The sequence below is a fragment of the Acinonyx jubatus genome, chromosome C1, assembly GCF_027475565.1.
Source record: "Acinonyx jubatus isolate Ajub_Pintada_27869175 chromosome C1, VMU_Ajub_asm_v1.0, whole genome shotgun sequence".
In the NCBI taxonomy this organism is placed as follows: Eukaryota; Metazoa; Chordata; class Mammalia; order Carnivora; family Felidae; genus Acinonyx; species Acinonyx jubatus.
Window position 1 is genome coordinate 187,309,584 of NC_069381.1, and position 12,531 is coordinate 187,322,114.

The 12,531-nt window shown below is 38.1% G+C and overlaps 1 protein-coding gene across 8 annotated transcripts in view; it reads left to right on the forward strand.

Moving 5' to 3' along the window:
• PARD3B (par-3 family cell polarity regulator beta) overlaps nt 1–12,531 on the forward strand; it is a 997,127-nt gene that overhangs the window by 145,375 nt on the left and 839,221 nt on the right. The window lies entirely within an intron of this gene.

Consider the following 12,531-nt stretch of genomic DNA (forward strand, 5'->3'; position numbering starts at 1 on the left):
CTCTAATTGAACTCCAGCTCTCCTCTACGAGTGATCCTGGATTCAGAGTTTCTCCTCCTGTACATCCTTAGCGCTGTTTGTTCTAGGCTATTTATGTGTGTATCTATGTTTCTCTCTTTTGCTTTTCTGCACTCTCAGGGAGGTGTGTGTGTGTGTATGTGTGTGTGTGTGTGTGTGTGTGTGTGTGTTAACCAATTGCACCAGAATATGGAGAAGTGATTTATTGAACTCAGGTAAAATTTACATTTTTCCTTTCCTGTAAGATCTTTTTGGACTGTTCAAATTTACATTAGTCTTTGCCAACATTCTATCCATTTTTTCCCCTTATTTTTCTGTTGAGCAAACTCAACTCTGGTTTGCTGGTTTGCTTTGCATAATAATAACTCATTTCATAAGGGACTAATGTCCCTGAATAGATTGTAAGTTCCTAAAGGACATGGACCAGAAGATTTTTATTTCCTTTGTGTTCCTTGTAGTAATAATATCCAGTACAATCTCTTACCAAACTGAATTCTCAAAGAACACTTACTGAATTCATGAGTGAAAAAGAAACCTTTACTCTCTACACTTGACTCCCGGTGTACATGATTTTGATGCATACTTCGTGTTTATTGCTTGGTCTTACAGTAAATAATAATGTATTATTTAAGTTCCTAAATTTAAAGGACGACTTTGACTTCTGTATTTCTGTTTCACTTCCTACTTTTCTGCAACCGTCTTATTTTGAAATAGTCTAGACATTTGGTCTGTTCGTTAATGAAGAAAGTCTTCCCTTCTCAGATTTCATTGATGACCGGTATATTAAAATTAAAAGTCAAAAAGTAGCAAGTTTAAGAAAGGCTAGAAGAGGGGGCCTGGGTGGCTCAGTCAATTAATCGTTTGACTTTGGCTCAGGTTGTGATCTTGAGGTTCACAAGTTTGAGCCCCGTGTTGGGTTCTGTGCAGATAGCTCAGAGTCTGGAGCCTGCTTCGAATTCTGTGTCTCTCCCTCTCTGTCGGCCTCTCCACCACTTGCACTCTCTCTCTGTGTCTCTCTCTCTCTCAAAAATAAATAAACATTAAAAAAAAAAAAAAAAAGAAGAAGGGCCAGAAGAAAATGTCTCACCCAGCCTCATGCGAGACCTAATTACAGGAAGGATGTTTTCATGAACAGTGCTCAGGGAAATCATTTGTCCTACAGAGCTCTTCCGTTTAGAGAATACTTTTTAACTCTCCTGGCAGTGCCCTTTTAAACTATAATCCATTTACTAGACAGAGAAACAGCTTTTATTATGTGTAATCTCTATTTTAAAGGGGCTTCACCACTAGTGAATCAGGTGAAAAAATGAGGTAGTCAGTTAAAATCCTAGCAAAGGATGAGTGCTATCTGGGTGAAGGTTTACCCATTTCCTTAATGTGCTTTTGCATTAAATACATGAAGCTTAATTGGTATTATTTTGCAGAGTAGATGAGAATATATACTTTGGGTATTGCCAGAAAAAAAATGTGTTCCCCTTTGCCCTTTTCAAAAATAATGTAAGTGAAAAAGAGCATCACTTTTTTTTCCCCCTGACATTCTCTCTGAAGTCTTAAGATTGTCTGATAGTTTATGTATCCAGTGTGGAAATAAGGTTCTGCCAGACTTTACTACTTTTTTCAAAGTTTAGATTAAGAAGTAATTATACGTGATACTTCTCAATGTTTAGCGATATATCAAATTCAGCCATATTATCTTAGAGATAATATGAAGCTTAGATAAAATTATAGTTCATCTATTTTCAAATTGGCTATCTAATGATCTCCTGCATTTAGAATATAGAATGCAAGCCCAAAGAGGCATGGATGGATGTGAGTAATCCTTGGCCAATGCCCACTTACCTCAACTCCTAGGAAAGACTTGCGCTACAGGTGAAAATGGCAATTAGGAACTTTTGATGGCCCAGCTGGAGAGGATGAAGCAGGAAAAACAAATTTAGAATCAGAAAGTGCTGTAGGCTGAGGCCATTTTGTGAGGCTAAGGAAGAGCCATCCAGTATACTTCTGTAAAAACTGAAATTGGGGGCTAAATGGTATCCTCACAGTCAGACAGTGGGATAATATACTGGAGTCAGCTCTTTACGTCAATGACTTTCAAAACTTCTGGTCCCAGAAGTGGTTTGTCTGGGAGCTTATCTTGATTATTCCTTGGGCCAGCATGGCACGTGCCTCTTTGGGAGGTTTTTTGTGTTAACTTGCTTACCCAGTAGAGGCCCCTCCACAGGGAGCCAAGTTTTTACCATGTTGCACTATATCTTTCCTATATTTTGTCAAAATATTACTGGAGCAGCTTTGAAATTTTGCATCTTATGGTAACTGATATTTGTATAAAATCTTATGGTACAACTGAATTATACAGTTATAACAGGCATTCTTAAAATTCTCTTGTTTTATGTATCTGTCTGATGATCTAAGTTCTTTGGGATAAGTATCTAAAAATTCACAACTTTACACTAATGCGTCTTCTCTGGCTTCCCAAGGCTATGGACGTATTCACCCAATGACAACTACTTAACATTTTATGGAGCACCAATAGTGTCCCAGAATTCTCTGGCGATTATATATTCTATTTTACTTTAGAGCGACCCTGCAGGTGAGAGCTATTTATTATCCCTGTTCCTAATTTCTGAAAATAGCCCCAGAAATTGTCAGTGACATACTGAAGATCACACAGGTAGTAAGTGGCAGAATCAGACTAGAATTCACATTTCCATACTTCTTTGTTCTTCTGCAAAGTGCCAAGTAGTGTGTTGGGTGTTTGTATTTATAATTTCTAGTTATGAAAACTCATGAATTATGAATAACAATGACTTTGTTTTTACATAGTTAGCACCACTGTTAAGAAAGGGTAGGTAATAGAACTATGGAGTCTAACAAAATTAATTTAGAAGTAGTATATCATGCAAATATAAATTCACCTCTCTTTGCCTGAAGCCTGCACCTAATTTATTATAAAGGTGTCTTACCTGTGTTGCCACCCCTTGTATCCTTCTTTTCAGGTCTCAGATTACTACTTTCAGGACTCTGTAGACTACACTTGTCTAACAACTATTTTCTGCTTTGTAGGAGAATACATTCTGTATTCCAGTAACTACTTTTCAGAAAGATTGCTGAATGCACAAATTATATGCTGTGCTGTCTGTAGTAGGCAGAGTAATGGCCTGTAAAGATGTCTACTCCTAATCCCCAGAACCAGTGAGACGTATGTTACATGGGAAAAGGATTTTTGCAAATGTGATTAAGGACTTTAAAATGGAGAGATTATTCTGGATTATTTGGGTGGGCCCAGTGTAATCACAAGGGTCCTTATAATTGAAAAGAGGGAAGCGGGAGAGTTTATATTAGAGAGATACAATGTGAGAGAGAGTTGACTATCCACTGGTGGCTGTAAAAAATGAAGCCAAAGAATGCAGACACCTTCTAGAAGCTGGAAAAGGTGAAAGAATGGATTCTCCTATACAGTTTCCAGAAAGAATACAGCCCTGCTGACCTCTTGGTTTTAGCCTGGTGAGACCCATTTCAGACTCCTCACCTCCAGAATTGTAAGATACGTTTGTGCTACTTGAAGCTCCCAAGCTTGTAGTAACTTGTTATCACAGCAATAGGACACCAATGCAGTGTCTTTTGTTTTATACTTTTAAAATGATGATGGTTTTCACACGTTTCATACTAACTGGGCTTTAACATTTTGTAGGACAAGGAAAAATCTTATGTTTCAGATTAGTCGATCACTGTGCATTCTTTCCAAAGTACACCGTAAATTGAAACTCCATTCACTGGGTGAGTTCTTGCTCTGTAGGACTTCAGTGTCATGCTGTTGTCTTGTGTAGGAATAATGTCAGGGTCGGGTCACACACCCAAGCTTTGTAATAGTCACTTACCAGTTTCTCCTTATTATACGTAATGACTCTAAGAAGTCTGAAGACTGACATTTAAAAGCCCTTGCAGGGGCACCTGGGTGGCTCAGTCGGTTGAGCGTCTGACTTCGGCTCAGGTCATGATCTCATGGTCCGTGAGTTCCAGCCCCGCGTCGGGCTCTGTGCTGATGGCTCAGAGCCTGGAGCCTGTTTCAGATTCTGTGTCTCCCTCTCTCTCTGTCCCTCCCCCATTCATGCTCTGTCTCTCTCTGTCTCAAAAATAAATAAACCTTAGAAAAAAATTAAAAAAAAAAAATAAAAGCCCCTGCAAAGCTTATCGTTAGCTGATATTTTTTGAGTGTGAGAACCTGATTATTGAACTTGTATGATTTTGTTTTCCTTGTTAGTATTTCTTGTTTGTAGAAGGCAGTTGAAATACTGCAATGTGTAACTTCTCTTATGTAAATCGGATTACTGACATGGTTTTTACAAAAAGTAAATACATATGCAACAGTAAAATTTTATTCTGTGGTAAGGTACAATGAAAGAATGTTTCTGTCTTAGCCTACACTTTGACTATCATAGGGGTTTATTTTGAAGAAGTGCCAAAATCTCCTGGATTCTAGTCATGGTGAGTTGGCCTCTGAGAACATATGTGATATCTGGTACTCAAATTTTAAAGTGTCCTTTCAACGTTATCCTTTTTTAGCTATGTGTCCTTGGGTAGATTTTGTCTCTATTAGCCTTAATTTGCCCATTTGAAAAATGGATATAATGTGAGTTTTTATCTTACAAGGTTAGTGTCTGAAAAACTGTATTAACTTCTCAGCACAGTAGGGCATATGGTAAGTGCTCAAATGCTAGCTGTTAAATTAAATATTAAGTTAACATTATGGTAGTGTTATTAGTGTACTTTTTACCTATGTGTTTTGATTTAACCATTACGTGTTTTAAATTTAAGTATTAAAATATCAAAGGCTACAGTACATTCCGTTTTTTTAAACTTTATTAAATTTGAAAGTTATCAAATTGTTGAGTAGTTTGATGGGAAGATACTTGATTATGGCAAAATATTTGGATTTATATATTATTTAAGAAATCAAAATGCCCGTATGACTAACTTTAAAACAGGAGTCCTTTTATCAGAACACAGTGCTTGGTAATATAAGAGGCATTCAGGGATCCAGTGTGGTTTTGAAATGGAGACTGTTTTGCACACTGAACTGGTGACCTAAAACCAGACACTGTCCTTAAGCCCAAGTTGCTCTCTGAGCACGCTCTGTTGCCCTCTAGTGGAATCCACAGCTACCTGGAAAGCAGCTTACAGGAGATACTCCCTGAATGTGATGATGCGTTTGGCTCTATTTCATTCTAAATTTTACTGTATTTTTAGCGCAGCTCAGACTCAGTAGTGGATAGTAAAACCAGAGTGTATATTTCAACCAGTGGTTGTCATTTCTTCATGGTTCTCAACCATACCAATATTTACCTTGGCTTTTATGAGTCTTAGGAGGGTTAAAGCAAAATCTTTGCATTTCTAAAACTCTTGTTTGTTTGGTCTTCTTCCCATCTTCCTGCTCACTGGTTGAAAGGTTAATGGCTGGCTGTGATGAAGTATGTAACTTTTTGAGTATGTAGTTGAACAATTCATGCAATATATTGTGTTTTTCTGCAGATAGGGGATGGTTAATTTAGACCTTAAAAAAAGGTCCTGAATTAATTACCTCATTTTTGAGTCATTTTGTCAGTGAGGCTCCCATTTCAAGGGGAAACACCTATTTTAAGCCCTTAACGTTTTAAAACACATTAGAATATTGTGTGTTGGGTTTTTTTTTTTTCCCTTCTAAAGTTTTTCTTTGGCTCATGGGTGTTGAAGTTTTGAAACCACATTTGAGAGGAAGTTTGTAGAATGTTTTAGAAGTCCATGCAGAAATCCCTAAAGATTACCATGGCTAAGAAATGCCATCTTAAGCTTTCTAAGGAAAGATATTCTATGCTTATGGCATTACAAAATTATAGAGTCATAGAACCAGAAGAGACCTCAGCAATCATGTGGCCTAACCCCATCCTCTTGCAAAAGAGAAAGGTCTAAACCAGGAAGAGTTGAGATGGCTCCGTATTTCCAATTGATGTCTTCCCTGAGTCCATTTATGCATTTCCTTCCTAGAAGGCTGATAACATGAAAACCACTTAGTTTTCCCCTTCCAAGTTAGCTTCTTTCATTTGGCTTCTTTATTTCTGTTGATAGGAGTATCTTCTCCTAGTCCTCTAGGCTTGAACTTGCAGTTGTTTAAAAAATTTAGTCAGTAAATCCAATTTACCTGTCTCATGTGTCTGTTCCTCTCTTTGCCTTTCTGTGGCCACCAAATTTAAATCTGTAAACTCTCAGGCAAGGTTATTTAATTGATAAGGAATTAGTGGTCTTGCCTTTAGCCTCCCCGCCCTTGTCCTGCCTCCCTGTTCTGTGCCATGAATACAAGGAGAGTGGCTAAGAGCTTGGATTCTTGACAGGCAGAGTCAGTTCATTTCTTGTCTCTGCTATCTGTGTGGCTTTGGGCAAGTTACTTAATCTCTTTGTTCTCAGTTTCTTCATGGGCAATTGGAGCTAAAAAATCCAGTAATTTTACAAGTGAATCCATGGAAAGTATTTAGGAGAGTACCTCTCCTGTAGTAAGTCATCAGTGAGGGTTAGGTGCTATTATAATTACTCTACTACTATTTTGTATATAATAAACTACTGCTACACTATGCTATTCTACTATATTACTCCTATAGATATACTATTATTACTAATGTAGTATTGGTTAAGTCCTACCATTCCTTTCAGTGAATAATGAATCCAGTCCAAACTTCATAGCCATACATTATATTCAGCAGCTTCTGAATGCCACCAAACTATCTTTCTCAAACTCAACCTTCTCAAACCTCACCAGTAATGAAGCTGTGTGTCCTGTTCTTTTATGTATCATGCACTTCCTTGCTTCAGAAATTTCTTAATGTTTCACTTGTGTAGTGTGTCCTTGTCCCTACTCCCTGCCGGTCCAAGATTTATTCTGTAGTTGACCCTTGAACAACGTGGATTCACTTAAACATGGATTTTTTTTGGTGTGTGTGTGTGTGAATACAGTATAGTACTGTAAATGTGTTTTTTCTTCCTTGTGATTTTCATAAAAACATTTTCTTTAGCTTACTTTATTGTAAGAATACAACATAGAATGTACAAAATGTGTGTTAATTGACTGTGTTCTTGGGAAGGCTTCTGGTCAACAGTAGGCTGTTAGTAGTTAAGTTTGGGGGGTAGTCAAAAGTCACACATGGATTTTGGACTGCAGCAGGGCCGGTTAGTGGCCCTGACTGCCCGTGCAGTTCAAGGGTCAAGTGTGTATGTTGCAAAACGTAAGCTCCACAAGAAGAGGGCCTTTGCTTTGTTCACTGCCGTGTCCCGTGTGCCTATGCCAGTGTGTGGCATGTCATAATTGTTCAGATCAGTGTAGAGTGGAATAGAGGAGGGAATGAATAAATGCTTATGTGTGTAGGTTTTCAGGTCTTTAGTAAGCCACTAACAGCTCTAAACTGCATTTTGTTTTTTCTTGATAAATAAGAGTGATCAATGATCTCTTTCTCATGGTGTCGCTGGGAAGGTTGAGAAGTTGTGTGTAAAAACACAATGGAAATTATGAAGTACCATGCACACATAAAGAATATATTTATTCCTGCTGCTCAGTTTTTATCAATCTTTCAAGAGCCAGATAAGTTGTATTTTTTTCCTCGTCACTGTTTGCAAACCATCCCAATTGTAAGTAAATTGCCTGTGATCTATACTTTTATACAAATCATTTAGCAGTCTCTTAAAAATGCTCTTGCCTAGTTACATTTATCAATTGCCATCTTAAAACTCTTAAGAATTTTATGGTTTGGGGCACCTGACTGGCTCAGTCTGTGGAGCATCTGACTCTTGATCTTGGGGTCATATGTTCAAGCCCTGCATTGGATGTAAAGCTTACTTTAAAAAGATAATAATAAAAAAAAACACCCTAAGAAAACAAAACAAAAGAAAAAAAAGGATTTTATGGTTTAACTTATGCCTTAATTTTGTCTTCCCAAATGTCTTGTATGCTCCTTTATGACTGAGATGGCCTTTTAAAATATTTTTTTTGACAACTGACTGGTTACCTGTGGTTTAGTGTTCAATAAACATGTCTGATTTTAGTTAATGAGAGAACTGGAGCTAGAATAGAAGATTTCTAATTGTCCTTCTTTCTCTTCCACCAAATTATGTTGTATCCTCTAAATATTTCATTAGGAGACAGTTCGTGGGCACGTTTCAACCTCAAAGGAGCACTTTGGAATCCATGCCTTTGTGACCTTACTTGTGGCAAAGACAAATGGTGTTGGGAGGTAGTAACTTCAAGCAAAGTAATCCAGATAATGGCCATGTCAAATATGTTTTCCCTGGTGTCTGGTGCATTTGAGCTGGTTGGCAACTGTAGTTTGTGTGTGTGTGTGTGCGCGCGCGCACGTGTGAGAGAGAGAGAGAATCTGTGTGCACATATGTGCGTACAGAGTGTGCTATACTTGCCCTGCACGTGCTTGTTTGTAGTGTGCATCTGTGATGTGAAGGTTTCGTTAGAGGTTGGAAAGAAAAGAAATTATCAAGCTTGATGGTATTTGAGTACAGTGAAGAATAAACATAAGAAAATGTCTGATATATATGTAAAACTTTAAGTTTGGTTGGAGGGAAGAAAGCCAATAAAACGTGAGATTATAATGCTTTACTTAGAGCTAAAAAATGTAATTCTAAAAAAAAAAAAAGAATCCGTGAACGTTTTCACCATGTCAGCATGCCTTTAGCCATATGTTATTGGACCCACGTCTACCTCTCATCAGCTTCTTCTAAAGCTATCTATGCCTAAGAGGTATGGGACCATTACTACTTTTAAATACATCTATTTTTGACTTATATAACTTATAAATGGCAATTTCATTAAAATACCTGAAATTACACCCAATAAAAAGCACTTCAGTTATAAAACATCCTCTTTGAAAAATGCAAAAGCCTGTGGGTGCTGATTGGACATCACATCATCCTTGTGTAAGTGTATATCGACTCAATCAGATTGTGTCCCCCTTCACATCCAGCTAAAATCAGCTTCAACAAAGGAATACTGTAGAGTGTTATATGCCAGAGCATTGGGCTTTGATGGTTTGAATCCAGGATTTTCTTACTATTCTAACCTTGCTCAACCTCAGTTCTCTCATTTGTAAAATCAGATGCCCTGTCTCACCAACATCACTGGGTTCATGGGAGGATCGAATGAAATTAAGTATGCAGCAACAGTTTGAACTGTGATGTAGCGAACAAATAGAGCCCTTTCTTCTTACCCCTTGTAGCTCTGGTCCTTAGGTGTTTGAGCAAACATTGAATTGACTTGTAGTCCAGGAGAGACTTGCTATGGAGAAGGATACTAAGCCAGGGGGGAGGGATGTGAGAGCGTTTTGGAAAGAAGAAAGCTGTTTATGTGGAAAGAAAAGTCTTCTTTTCATATCCAGTGAAGGGTCCAGGAAAAAAGGGACCTCTAACCAGGAAAGAGGGCAGCTCTGAGGGTTTTAGGAAGAGGCAGGTTACTGAAAGGCAGAAGATTAAATTTACCTTTGGGAATTTAGTGGGTGGGAAGAAAAGATACCAGGGTTTCCACATAGAAAAAAGGAAGGAATAAACTACAGTACAAAGACAGTTTCCCAGAGCTTTAGAAGATTCTGGAAGCTGTTAACGTTTGTGTGTATGTATTCACTATCTGGTTCTTGTTTTATTGATTGGCAGTAGGTTTCTTAAAATGGAAGGGAATTGGGTGCTTCTTTGAAGAGGAGTGGGGGGGTACTCACTCTCTTAGGAGAGATCCCAAGAAATCAGACAAAATGTTATGGAAAGAAAAGTACCTGAATACCTGAAATCCCATGGTTTAAGGGAACCACGACGACCACCACCACCACCACCAATGGGGACACTTCTCAGTACTGACAAGCTTAGACAAGCAACTATTTATATGTAGTTCCTTGATATTTGACCAAGAGACTGTGAGCTATTCCACAATTTCATGAGACTAGCCATGTACTAGACTCCTGGTTAATCTTATAGGATGCAGATTCTTATATTACAGGAGCTCAAACTCACTTATGTTATTAATTGGCTACATTGTGAATCAGATGGGCTTTTTTGGAGCTGCTCTTGGAACCAAATTAATGTTTATAGCGCTTCTATTGAGATACTTGTTCCAAATTCCACTTACGTGTATAGATGCATTACATTCATAGATAAATTTTTAGTAAATAAGAATTTCCTTAAATTTGGCTTTTAAAAATTGTAGTGTTTTACAATCCCATACGTATATAATGTTCTGTTAAAAATAAAGTGTACTTCCCCATCATAAATATGGAAACTTCACTTAGAGAATTTTGGCAGGATTACTGAACTTTATATTTACTGCTTTAACTTTTTAAGTTCTCTTTTTAGCTTCCTTTTTTTCTGATGTTATGAATCAATTTTGAAGGATCCAATGACATTTCCTTAACAATAAAAAAAAGACTCCTTGGGCCGACTTTAATCAGAGAGGTAACAGAGCATAGATGGTTGTTTATATATAATGTTTATTAATCTTAATCCAAAATATGTTACAAGTGAAACACAACATATTTACATAACATTTAACCACAAACAGAACAGAAAGACTGCAGAATAATGATTTGAGGTGATTCTGATAGCCCAACAATGTGAAATATGCAGTTATGCATATAAAGAGAAAGTTGAAGAATCTCCTAATTCTTGATACCAGGGTTAGAACTTGACTTTCCAGATGACTGGCTTAGTGTAGCCATTGAGTGCCAGTTCAGAATGAATCTAATACGATGGAATAATGTGGTGTTCTAAATAGCTCACCTTTTATTTCTTGTTTCCTTTATTTTATTTTTTCTTGAGACGGAGGGGGAGAGAGAGAGAGTGAGGGAGGAAGAGAGAGAATCTTAAGCAGGCTCTAGGCTCAGCACAGAGCTGGATATGGGGCTGGATCCCAAGACTCTGAGATCATGACCTAAGCTGAAATCAAGAGTCAGAGGACTGACTGAGCCACCCAGGCACCCCTAAATAGCTCACTTTTTAAATGGAAATCTTACAAAGCTCTTGGGTGAATGATTGATTTAGGACTTTATGTATGTATGTATGTATGTATTTATTTATTTTATCCATTTAATTTTATTATTTTTAATAATTGTTTCAGGAGTAGAATTTAGTGATTCATCACTTACATATGACCCAGTGCTCATCCCCAAAAGTGCCCTTCTTAATGTCTGTCACCCATTTAGCCTCTCTCCCTGTCCACCTCCCTTCCAGCAACCCTCGGTTTGTTCTCTGTATTTAAGAGTCTCTTATGATTTGCCTATGTCTCTGTTTTTATTTAAAAGTGGAAATATCTAATGTTGCAGAGACTGAAGAGCTTGGGACTGCATTTGAGAAGAGAGGGTGCAATGGCACCTGCTAATTGTCTTCAAGTATTTGAGGAATCAGAAAAGAAGGGATAAATTCATCAACTGTATCCCAAGAGGTTGGTCCAATGAAGTTTTAAGGAAGGAAGTACGTAACAGTTCCATAAAACAAATAGCTCTTGAGTGAATCTTATGCTGCTGTGTGAAACACAGACTCAGTCATTAAGGGAACATAAGTTGAGCAAACGTGTCTGGACTTCCCCTTTTAGGTCTGGAGTGTGATTTGACCCTCCATAGGCCAACTGTGAGCCTATTAGGCATGCATTTCAATCTAGAAATACAGGGTTGGCCTACATAGCTGATTACTATGTACAGTTATATTACTGTTTGCTTACCCAGCATCCATTCTTCCTAGGAGATCTCCACATTTGTCCAGGCATCTCCCTTCAACATTCACCCTATATGGTTTAGTGTATCTGACCACCCACTTGCATGGGTGAATCTGGGTGGTCCCTCAGCTGCGATCTGATTCCCTATGCCAGTGGTTACTTTGAGAATGGTCATGTGATTGAGTTTGTGCAAAAGATGCTCAAAGAGCAGTTGGCTGAGGCCATCTGGGAAAGCTCTTTACTTGGTCTTGTGGGAGAAGTCCCTTGAATTTTACTCTTAGAGCCTTAGAAGCATGATAGCCATCCAGCTTCCAGCATGTGGTAGAAGTAGCTGTGAGGAGAGTCAGACCCCCAGGTGTCCAAGAAATGGCCTCTGAGCCAGCAGATTCAGTCTATGCTGAAGCCCATCCAAACTTGGGACCTCCAGTGACATGAGTCATACATTATTTTGTATTTGAGTTTGTCCCAGATGCACTTCTCTGGGACTCCCAGATACAAGGTTCTGAGTTCCTACCTACTGTTGTGGGAGTCTGGCCTCCATTTTCCCACTCCTCTTCATTCCCTTGTGACTAGGGCATATGTGTTCTTGCCTCTTAGTTTTTCTACATCATTAATTTGAAAAGTCCACTGAAATGTGTTCCTGGGTCTGCCAAGTTACTTCACTCCTTTTTTAAAGGTTTTTGAATTGTTGGTGAAATATTTAAGCCCCTTAAGGTTAAAATGTATATTTCAATCGTTTGTTTTGCGTGACTTTGATTTAATAAATAAGATTTTGTTTCCATTTGGTGAGAATT